This window comes from Sphaerodactylus townsendi, linkage group LG10, assembly GCF_021028975.2.
Source record: "Sphaerodactylus townsendi isolate TG3544 linkage group LG10, MPM_Stown_v2.3, whole genome shotgun sequence".
Classification (NCBI taxonomy): domain Eukaryota; kingdom Metazoa; phylum Chordata; class Lepidosauria; order Squamata; family Sphaerodactylidae; genus Sphaerodactylus; species Sphaerodactylus townsendi.
This window is the reverse complement of record NC_059434.1, coordinates 71,937,608-71,949,712: the sequence shown is the minus strand read 5'-3', so window position 1 is coordinate 71,949,712 and position 12,105 is coordinate 71,937,608.

Here is a 12,105-nt window from a genome sequence, read left to right as displayed (position 1 = left end):
CGAGAGGGCCTCACTATGCCTTCTGCTTTTCCACATAGAGGTACACTTTGCTTGGAAGGAGAATTCAACTTGTGTTTCTTCTCTATCCTTTCTTGCATGCTGACTGAAATCTAGAATAGCATCACTGGTTTCTATGTATTTTAGGTCTGGTTTATGAATAGTGGTACATGTACTCCATATTACTTTGCTCAAGTCTTATTTAAACTGGTCCATCATTGGTTGCTACATGACTAGTGTTTAGTATGTTGCAGATCCACAGTCAAGATGGGTGTTCCAGTGGTACGCTTGTATTGCATGCATAGCAGTCCAGTTTAAGGTCTGATATAAACAGTGGGGTTAAATATCCTTGTGTGGCTCAGTCTGCACCCTCTGCTTCTTTAAACTGAATTGCTACCCATGCAAATATGTGCTTGGCATGTCAGATATTTGTTTCCAGGAAGGATGTTGCATTGCAGTACTGGAATGCCAACTGAAGGCCTAATTACTTTTCATGTTTCCCCCTGGGTTCTACAGAGATCTGAATAAACAGACATATGCTGCAAATTCCATTCCAGAAACTGAATTCACAGGAATTTAAGGTTGAATTCTCCAGGGCAAACAGCAATCAAATACTAAAGAGCAAGCAAAGCAACCACTGGTCAAAATCCTTCCAATGCAAACAGAATCAACAAGTGCAAAGAAGCAATACAGAACAAAGGAATCCCAGCAGGAGCACAGGATAATGTGGCAAGACTTACATATGTCAAACCAGAGAATCCTCCAAGCCGAACAGGATTGGAACACTGTTGTGAGCCCAACAAATGTCAAATCAGAGAATCCAGCTAGTCTACAACCTGAGAATTTAAGGCAGGGGTGCTTATGGCTTCCCCCTGTGCCATCTTTCCAACTAGAAATAGCCCTGAGGATAGTATTTGGTCCATCAGGGGCTCCACATGTACTGATGGTGTTCACCTTGGTTTTCCTGATGATGTGAACAGTGGCTTCATAGTTCAGTTCAAGAAAATAGCACAGGAAAGAAGGTGCAATGGTCCCATCCCTGCAGACTATGATCCTAATCCTGATTGGGCACCCATGCACCTGAGAATTAAGTTCTGAGCATGGAATTTGTAACATATGTCTGATCACGAGGAACTGTGGAGAACCCAGGAGAGAACATGAAATGTAGTAGGCCCCAGATTTAAGCAAGATACTGGTCTTCAGCAGAGCCACACAAATAGATTCTTCTGTCTCAGTCATGGGCATGTCAAGTGGCTTTATATGCACTGTTAACATTCCCAGGTAGTTGTTTCTTTGTACAGGGGTTACTTGTACATGACTTGTGTTGACAGGATCTCAATGGGTGGGGGTGCAAGAGTGGTCTAGTACTTGAAGTTGCAGTGGAGAAGAGCACATGCACTCTCCAAAAAAACCCTAAAAGATAAAATATGACATTTAAAACAGTTCACAGAACGGTGTAGCCTCAGCACAGGATCCAGAAATACCCTGTTTTCCCGAATATAGGATATCCCCAGAAAATAAGACGTAGTAGAGGTTTTGCTGAAGTGCGAAATATAAGGCATCCCCCAAAAGTAAGACATAGCAAAGTTTTTGTTTGGAAGCATGCCTGATGAACAGAATACAGAAATATAAGACATCCCCTGAAAATAAGACATAGCGCATCTTTGGGACCAAAAATTAATATAAGACACTGTCTTATATTCGGGGAAACACGGTAAGGGGAGGGGGTTGACTGAGCAAAGTTTATTTTATGTATTTAGAGCCCAACTTTCCCACTAGGGTTAAAGGCAGACAATACAATGTAGGACGATGTAATCAAACAATATCTGTAGAGGCTTCAAAGATTCCCACTCTCAGCAACAGAAAACTTAGCATCTAGTCCTGCTACTTGTTGCGTTGCCTCTTAAAGATACCATGACCACACAAGCCATAGGCACAGTCACAAACTTTTATCCCAGATATACGTGGTTGGTTTGCATCCTACTGTTCCACGCAGCAAACTCTGTAGCCTTTCTGCAGCCCAAGGGGCCTGCCTCTAACTGAGGAAGAGCCGCTTCCCTTGGAGAAAGACTCCTTGGGAGGGGGAGGGGGGAAAGTCTTGACTGAGCAGAGCGGCAGGACATGAACCATGGTTATTGCTGCATCGTTACTACAGCAGGTGCTTTTGAAAAGGGCCCCTGTCCCTAAGCGTGTGCCATCTCAATTTAGATTAGAGAGAGGAGCGTGCCGAAGCAAATGTAAACAATGGAGGACTGAGAGCCTCAGTCTTTACCCGCAATGCAAGCAAAGTCTTCGCTATATTTACCGAGACTCAGAGGTCTGGGAGAGCAAGGGTTAAATCCCAACGAAGTGTGTAAAAGGTTACAGCCTTCGCTTCAGCAGGTCGCGCGAATAACAACACAAGAACTCTGACTGGCAACTGTATAGTCGCAGTTGGATTACAATCACCAGTTTCTTGCACAGTAGAAAGTATGTCACAAGCAAGAGTGTACCTTGGCTGCTGGCCTTAACTGTGAGTTCAAAAGAGCAGCTAAAGTGGAACTAATTTGAGTATCTGAGATGGAGCCCAGTGCTCTTTCTGTAAAAATCTGGGTATGGTTGGTTTAATAGGACGATTATCAGTTGTTGTGCCAGAATGGAGACCTTATCATGTGCAGCTGCTGGGCTATCCCCTGACTGCTCTAACGACAGCAATCGAAGCTGGAGCCCAGAAAAAAAATCAATTAGAGGCGGAACTCACTATGATGCTCAGTTATTCCTGCAAGAATACAGAATTTGCAGCTTCTACGCTAACCTGCTGGTTGTAAGGCCAGTATTTCACACATTTGTTTCCTTCCCCCTTCTCCTGCCAGCCCATTGGCTGTTAATAGAGATTAGAAGGAAGCAGTTTCTCCATGATTTTACAATCCTCAGCAGGCACAGGGGAAACCACCTTTCATTTGCTGTAATCAGTTTTGCAACATTATACTACAGAATAATGCACTTTGCAGAATAATAATGCAGAATAATGCACTTCCAATCCACTTTGCAGATAGATTTTACTGTGCAAAATAGCAATATCCACTTGCAAACCATTGTGAAAGTGGACTGAAAATGCATTATTCTGCATGTGCGAAAGTGCCCTATGAATCAGTTAATTACACTTAGTACATGCTTAGAGGAATAACCTGTATCTGTCATTCAGAAGGAACATCTGCCTTCAGGACCTTTCTATCTTGTTTCATCAGCACATGCAACACTACCTCACTCCACTTCTACATTTCCCTTGGCCAGGGAACAAAAGTTATGACTTGTAACAGTTTAGAAACTGATTATTGTTTCAAAATATAGGATTCTGGGTGTGGTAGTAGTGGTGGTATGTGTTCCTGGTCTTAGCTAATGTCAGTCTCTGGAACCAGCAGAGGAGAGAGCAGTGGAGAACAGCAGTGGGCCAGAAAGGGGTGGGCTGCTGATTGGTGGAGGCTGCTGAAAGGGTGGGGCTTCTCAAATTTTAAATCTTGTCAGTTAGTCTCTGGAATCAGCCTAAATAAGAACATATTTTAAGGGATAGTAGAAGGTATAGAAACCTTAAGAGAGAAGCACTAATTAAAATCAGTGTTTGAATATCAAAACAAAATAGATATGAAGGCAGGAAGCCAGCAGGGGGATGTCCAGTGACACTGAGTGTCACATGTATGACTATCTGCCACTAGGACAGAAGCCGTGGGTAAGCCCTCGCTGCAATGAGCTCCTGGCACTCAAGGAACGTGTCCGTTCTCTTGAAGCCAAGGTGGCAGACCTGGAGAAGCTGAGAGAGGCAGAGAGGGCAACAAACAAGGCTTTCAGGGACCTAGCAGCCGGGTCCCACTCCCAAGGTGACATATCTTCAGATGTCATGGAGAATGAGAGTCTGGGTGATGGAGGGTGCCAGTCTGAGGAGGTGGAAGATGCTCCCTTAGATGGGACCCCTTCCTTAGCTGGTGGTCAGATATCCTCTCGCACTGAGGATACCCCTCGGGGAGGTGGGGGGCTCCTTGTAGTGGGTGATTCGATCATCAGGAATATAGAGAGTTGGGTTTGTGACAGGCGTGATGACCGCATGGTGACTTGCCTGCCTGGTGCGAAGGTTGCGGATGTCACGCTTCGTCTAGATAGGCTGTTAGACAGTGCTGGGGTGGAGTCAGCAGTGGTGGTCCACATTGGTACCAATGACATTGGGAAATGTAGCCGGGAGGTTCTGGAAGCTAAATTTAGGCTGCTAGGAAACAGGTTAAAATCCAGGACCCTGCTGCGGCATTCTCCGAAATGCTACCTGTTCCACGCCAGCAGGGCGAAGCTGTAGGGCAAGCTGGAGATACAGGGTCTCAATGCGTGGATGAGAAGGTGGTGTAAGGCAGAGGGTTTCAGATTTGTCAGGAACTGGGGAACCTTTTGGGATAAGGCAGGCCTGTACAAAAGGGACGGGCTTCATCTTAACCAAAGAGGAACCAGGCTGCTGGCTTCAACATTAAAAAGGTGGCAGAACAGCTTTAAACTGGATCCTTGGGGGAAAGCCGACAGGAGCTGGAGGTGACTTCGGTTCGAATACAGAGTCCATGGAGATGCAGACAGAGAGGGAGGTTTTTCTAAATCAACCACATACAAGCGAGAAGCATAGCAAAAGGCTGGAGGGCAAAACACATAAATCCCAGGTTAGGGACAGAGACAGAGTATACAAGTGTCTCTATGCTAATAGTAGAAGCATTCGATCTAAAATGGGGGAGCTGGAGTACAGAGTTTTGAAGGAGGACATTGATATAGTGGGCACCACAGAGACATGGTGGAATGAGGAGAACCAGTGGGATGCTGTTATCCCAGGTTACAGGCTCTACAGGAAGGATAGGACAGGGCGTATTGGGGGTGGGGTGGCCCTCTACATCAAAGAGAGCATAGTGTCACATAAAATAGACAATGCAGGGGGAGCTGATTCCTCTACAGAAGCACTGTGGATATCAATACCAGGGGTGCAGCACAGTTTAACATTAGGAATATATTATCGTCCCCCTGACCAAAGCGCACAAGAGGATTCTGAGATGGAAAAAAGAAATTAGAGAGGCCAACAAAAGCAAAAATGTCGTGGTAATGGGCGATTTTAACTATCCCCATATAAACTGGAAAAATGCATGTTCAGGTCATAGTAAGGAGAGAACATTCCTGGATATGCTAAATGACTGTGGCTTAGAGCAGATGGTTGTAGAACCAACCGAGGAGAGATGATCCTAGATCTAATTCTATGTGGGACCCAGGACCTGGTGCGGGAAGTCAGTGATGTTGAGCCGATAGGGAACAGCGAACACAATGCTGTCAGATTCAGTATCTCTGCATGCGAACAAGTGACAACTACTAATGTAGTTACATTTGCCTTCAGAAAGGGAAATTTCTCAAAGATGAGGGGGGATAGTGCGCAGGAAGCTGAAAGGGAAAATCAAGAGAGTCAAAAATGTCCAAGATGCTTGGAGGTTATTTAAAAACACAGTGTTAAAAGCTCAGCTGGAATGTGTTCCACAGGTTAGGAAAGGCAGTGCCCAGTCAAAGCCACCATGGTTAACAAGGGAGGTTGAGGAAATTATTAGGAAAAAAAAGATGTCTTTTTAGAAAATGGAAGTCCAACTTAATCGATGAAGAATACCAAAGAGAACACAAATGGTGGCAAAGAGAAGCAAGTTAGCTGTAAGGGGAGGCAAAAAAGGATTTTGAAGATCGCATGGCTGCGAAAATCAAGACCAGCAACAAACAGTTCTTTAAATACATCAAAAGCAGGAAGCCAGCTAGGGAAGCAGGAGGCCCGTTAGATGATGAAGGAACAAAAGGTGTGCTAAAAGATGACAGGGAGATTGCAGAGAAGCTGAATGAATTCTTTGCATCTGTCTTCACTCCAAGAGGAGGTGAGGAAAATTCCTACACCTGAACCAAGCTTCTTAGGAGGTGAATCCGAGGAACTAGCGAAGAGGAAGAAGTTCTGGCAGCCATTGATAAACTAAATGCTACCAAATCCCCTGGCCCAGATTGCATTCATCCAAGGGTTCTTAAGAGCTCAAGCATGACATTGCTGATCTTCTCACTTTAATATGCAACTTATCACTGAAATCAGCCTCCATTCCTGAAGACTGGAAGATGGCCAATGTCACACCATTCTTTAAGAAACGGCCTAGAGGGCCCCCACGAAATTACAGGCCAGTCAGTTTGACATCTGTTCCTGGTAAATTAGTAGAATCTATCATTAAAGATAAAATTATTAAACATGTAGAAAAGCAAGACCTGCTGAGGAAGAGTCAGCATGGCTTTTGCAGAGGCAAGTCCTGTCTTACAAACTTACTAGAGTTCTTTGAGGGTGTGAACAGGCATGTGGATAAGGGGAACCAGTGGACATTGTCTACTTGGATTTCCAAAAGGCTTTTGACAAAGTTCCTCACCAGAGACTGTTGAGAAAACTCAGCAATGAAGGAATAAGAGTCCATAGGAATAATCCTCCCATGGATTAAAAACTGGTTGAGGAACAGGAAACAAAGGGTGGGTATAAATGGGAAGTTCTCACAATGGAGAGATGTAGGGAGTGGTGTCCCCCAAGGATCCGTATTGGGACCAGTGCTCTTTAACTTATTCATAAATGACCTGGAAGTAGGGGTGGGTAGTGTGGTGGCCAAGTTTGCAGATGATACCAAATTATGTAGGATGGTGAGAACCACAAAGGATTGCGAAGAGCTCCAAGCGGACCTTGATAAATTAGGTGAGTGGGCTCCAGAAATGGCAAATGCAGTTCAATGTAAAATGTAAAGTGATGCACATAGGGGCAAAAAATCCAAACTTCACATACATGCTACAGGGGTCAGTGCTATCAGTCACAGACCAGGAAAGGGATTTGGGCGTCTTAGTTGATAGTTCCATGGGAATGTCAACTCAATGCATGGCAGCTGTGAAAAAGGCAAACTCTATGCTGGGGATAATTAGGAAAGGAGTTGATAATGAAACTGCAAGGATTGTCATGCCCTTATATAAAGCCGTGGTGCGACCGCACTTGGAGTACTGTGTTCAGTTCTGGTCGCCACATCTCAAAAAGGATATTGAAGAGATAGAAAAAGTACAGAGAAGGGCAACGAGGATGATTGAGGGGCTGGAGCACCTTCCTTATCAGGAGAGGCTTCAGCGTTTGGGACTCTTTAGTTTGGAGAGAAGACGTCTGAGGGGGGATATGATTGAAGTCTATAAAATTATGCATGGGGTAGAAAATGTTGACAGAGAGAAATTTTTCTCTCTTTCTCACAATACTAGAACCAGAGGGCATTCATTGAAAATGCTGGGGGGAAGAATTAGGACTAATAAAAGGAAACACTTCTTCACGCAACGTGTGATTGGTGTTTGGAATATGCTGCCACAGGAGGTGGTGATGGCCACTAACCTGGATAGCTTTAAAAAGGGCTTGGACAGATTTATGGAGGAGAAGTCGATCTATGGCTACCAATCTTGATTCGCCTTGATCTGCAAATGCCTTAGCAGACCAGGTGCTCGGGAGCAGCAGCAGCAGCAGAAGGCCATTGCTTTCACCTCCTGCATGTGAGCTCCCAAAGGCACCTGGTGGGCCACTGCGAGTAGCAGAGTGCTGGACTAGATGGACTCTGGTCTGATCCAGCAGGCTAGTTCTTATGTTCTTATGTTCTTATATGTATTATGGTCATAAAGTAGGGCCACAAGTTTTTATTAGCAAGCCTTTATTGGCATAGACAACAGTACAACAATAATAAAAAAGGATTAAAAAGCATATACAATACAGGAAATAAATGTTAGGTCGAAGGAAATCTACTGGTGTTTAGTAATTTCCAGGAGAAAGTCTGCCACTATCATACAGAGAGAAGGATCAGGATTGTCCAACAAGTAGTGTAATCTAATTAAATCGGAGAGATCGGGTAAATGTAAAGGAGTAAGATTCACATACTTGGATCTGATTTCCTTGAATCTGAGACAGTGTAGTAATTGGTAGGCCAGAGATTCAACTGAGCCATCATTACATGGGCACAATCTTTTAGCCTTTTCTTGCTTATTAAATCTGCCATGTAACAAGGCAGAAGGCATAACATTAAACCTGGCGAGCATTATGGCTCTCCTTTGAGCAGGGTTTATTAAGCAATACAGGTAGTGTGCCAAGTGGCCCTGTTCAAATGGGAGAGAACAATACAGGGGGGAGCACGTTTTCTTGGCTGCAGTGATTAGGGTAGAGAACTCTCTATCCAATAGTTGACCTTTTAATTTTCTATAAGCTTCTGAACAGGACAAAGGGCAAAGTGAATCCACTGACAGTCCAATAGAGGCCATTTTTCTTCCATTATGGAAAACCAGGGGTTGGAATGAGCAGACAGTGGACCAGGGAATTACAGTCCGAGAGAAAATGAATTCGCAGCTAGAATCTAAAAGCCCTCAGCCAAGTGGCTGATTCCAAGGAGTTTTGACCTAACTCCAGACAAAGGGCTGCATAGGGCACACAATTTGGGAGTCCAGTTATCTTATGAAAAAATTTGGATTGAAGAGAATTCAAGGAGTGGTTAATAGCTTGAATCCAAATTGGGACTCTGTAAAGCAATCTTGAGGCGACTTTGGCATTGAAAAATCTGAGGGCAGGAGTGATAAAAGGAGTGGTCAGGGACTCAAGTGTAAATGGTTTCTATTTACAGATTCCATAAGTGTTTATTTGCCACAATGACATTGTAAAGCCTCCAGAGAACCCAGAGAACTCCAAATATTCATTCTTGGGGGGGGGGGGGACCATGGGAGGAGGCTTTAGCCTCTTCATTCTTGCATGCAGATCTCCTGGGGCATCAAAGTCACCACTGTCGGAAACAAGATGTTGGACCAGTTGGACCATTGATTTGATCTTGCAAGATTTAATTTTTTAAAAAAAATGTAAACCTGTTTAATTTGCATTCATTATCCAACAGAACAGGTATGTGAGAAGGAGCATCTAATACAGTGTTTCCCAACCTTTTCGAGGTCAGGGTACCCTTGATCTCACTCTTCATATCTCACGGTACCCCTGCCACCACCCACCACCTTCCCCTCCCATTGCCCCTGCTTGCCACACCCCCCACCTTCCTCTCCCAGGGTGAAGGGAAGCACTGGGGGTGGTGGTGGTTGCTGACCTTGTGGCAGGCCCTGCCCCATGCGCCAGCTCCATGTCCTTGCTGGCGCCGGTGGGAGGCACCACAAAAATGAGGGGGGGTAGTGTTGCCGCGGTACCCCTGGGACATGCTCACGGCACCCCAGGGTACCACAGAACCCTGGTTGAGAATGGCTGATCTAATAGATACGGTTATACCATTCTCCAAGCAGTGTCTCCGCATAGCAATGTAAATTGTAGGGGCAGCAAAAAAAACAACAACCAGTTAAAACAAAGTAATAGGATTTAATTCTCATTTGCATCCGAAGCTCTGGCTGTTTGCCACAAGTGACACAGGAATTTTTCATTTTCTTCCTCTGTAATTCAAGTGTAAAACATACACTCCTGCCAGAAGAGGCATTCAGTTTGCCAGCAGCTTTCTTTTGCTTTCTATATAAGCAATGACAACCTTACCAAGTGCTAAATTCCATGTCCAACTAAAGCACTTGCCTTTATTTCATTGTGTTAATGGGATTAAACTAGCTCCTCTCTCAGTACTGAACCTTAAATAAATTGGTTTTTAGTAGCTGATCAACCATTCAGCGGGATGTCCACGTGTGCCTGAAGTGGGGGCAGGGAAGATGCTAAAGTTTTATTGGCCAGTTAATCTGTTGTACATCAATGAAACTCTGCACCAGCCCATCTGGCTGATCTATCTATATTCAAGAGGGGAGAACCTCTGTTTGAAGTCAAAATTCCTCCCCTAGAGATCATGCTGGGTAATTTAACCTCCTTCCAAACATACACAGAGAAGACACAATGGCCCGTAACACTCATCTCAAGCATTACTATTCAAAAGCCAGCTAAAAGTTAAACAGTTCAACAGGGCTAATTCCGCTTCTGAATTAATGGTCGGGTAAGAACAGTTATCATAATGCAAAAGTCATTTTATAACAGTTGAGAGAGCAGAACAAATAGGGGGAAGCCACTGGGACAGAGCCTTTGCCAAGCAGCCTAGTTACAAGAAAACACTTATCTAGGGTTTACTGGTTGATTGCAGAGACCGGAAAGAGGTGAGAAATGTATGTGTTTAGTGGTTATTCTGGCTCATAAAAAGTGGTGCTGGGACTCTTTGATTGTACTGAATCTTTAAAATATTAAATATTTTAATGGGTAGTAAAATATTGAATTCCCCCTTTTCAAAGCAATTTTTTTAATGCACCAGGCATATTTTTCTCTAGTACATCTGAGGAAAACAATATCTGTGGCTACTCACCCTCCACAGAGCAGTAGTAAAACTTCCAGGGTTGTACAATTGCATGTGGGAAGGCAATCCATATTTGAATGGACAGCTTTTTCTCCCTCCTTTGCTGCATATAGAATAACAGCAAGGGATAATCTAAATATCATAGATGTGACTTGGCAAGGACAGTGTTAAATAAGGGAACTCCTCTACCTGCTGGCTGAATCCAGGAAAAGTTTCCCCACTTGGTTTTCCTGAATGTACAAACCAGCTCAAAGATGAGCGCATGTGGAATTTTTTGTTTCAAACATCATGATGGTTCCCCTCCATACATTTAGTGACATATAAGTACGGAAAACTGTCTCCCCAGGTGTCTGAATACACATCCTTCAAAATACTGGAGTTCTATACTAGCACTAGAATTAAAATCTTGTCTCTTAGTGAAAGTATCTCTTAAGTCTTTTCTGCACATGCAGAATAATGCACTTTCAATCCACTTTTACAATTGTTTGCAAGTGGATTTTGCTATTCAGCACAATGAAATTCAGCTGCAAAGTGCATTGAAAATGGATTGAAAGTGCACTATTCTGCATGTGGTTCCTTAGAGCCTATCCATTGAATGGGCATATCTGCATGTGCAGAAGGGGCCTTCGTGAAAGCAAGAAGGTTTTTCTAGTAACTAGAGTGTGGACAAAATCACTCTATAGCAGCTGCTTCAAATGCTCCTTCTTTGTGTTTTTCATTCCTGTGTTACGCTGATGTTCATTAAAGTGTGTCAAACTCCCAGAAGGCCAGTTAGGTCTCTATTCAACTCCCATCCCGCTGCAGTCCTCTCCAATCTTATCTACGGTCAATATTTTATACTGAGGGCTGGGGAATCGTGCCTGCTTCCTGCTCAAAGGGAGGGAACAGCATAAAGCAATTAGATAAGAAGTACTTGGCAAATACACCCAATTGGGAGGGAAGGGATAATAGCTCTCCAGTGTCTGATATGCCCATTCAATGGATAGGCTCTAAGGAACCAAAGTTAACAGCAAAGCAAGAATTGAAAGGAAGAAATCGCTTTCAATGGACCACCATCAACAAGAGGACTTATTCTTTGTGTCTGTGTGTACATGAGAGAGAGAGAGAGAGAGAGAGAGAGAGAGAGAGAGAGAGAGAGAGAGAGAGAGAGAGATATTCTGATTCCTGTGGAATAATATGATCAGGGTTGATATGTTTATACAAAAGTAGAAAAGGCATCTTTTGTGGGATCTACATACAATGGAATGGGAGCAGTTCCATAACTAGTTATTTTAAGGTCGGGCAGACCCATCGATGAGGCCAGGTGCCTGGCTGTGGCACTGTGCCCACACCACACTGCCACTCCCATGGAGGCTTCCCAGCGGTGGACAGAGGGTTTAAACATGAAAAAGCCTCTTCACCATCAATTGGCTTACTTACACTACCTTTTCGGTGATATAAATCCTAAGCTCAGGCCATCGGCACAACGGCAGCAATGGCCGGGAAGGACCTGATAGCTTGCTACCACAGGAACACAGGGACACTGGTTCTGTGTCCAGCACTATGTCCCACTGTCAGTGAGGGCCGCAGCAGGCACACGCAGCAGTGGTGCAGTGGTTAAGAGCAGGTGCATTCTAATCTGGAGGAACCGAGTTTGATTCCCCGCTCTGTGGCTTCAGCTATGGAGGCTTATCTGGGGAATTCAGATTAGCCTGTGCACTCCCACACATGCCAGCTGGGTGACCTTGGGCTAGTCACA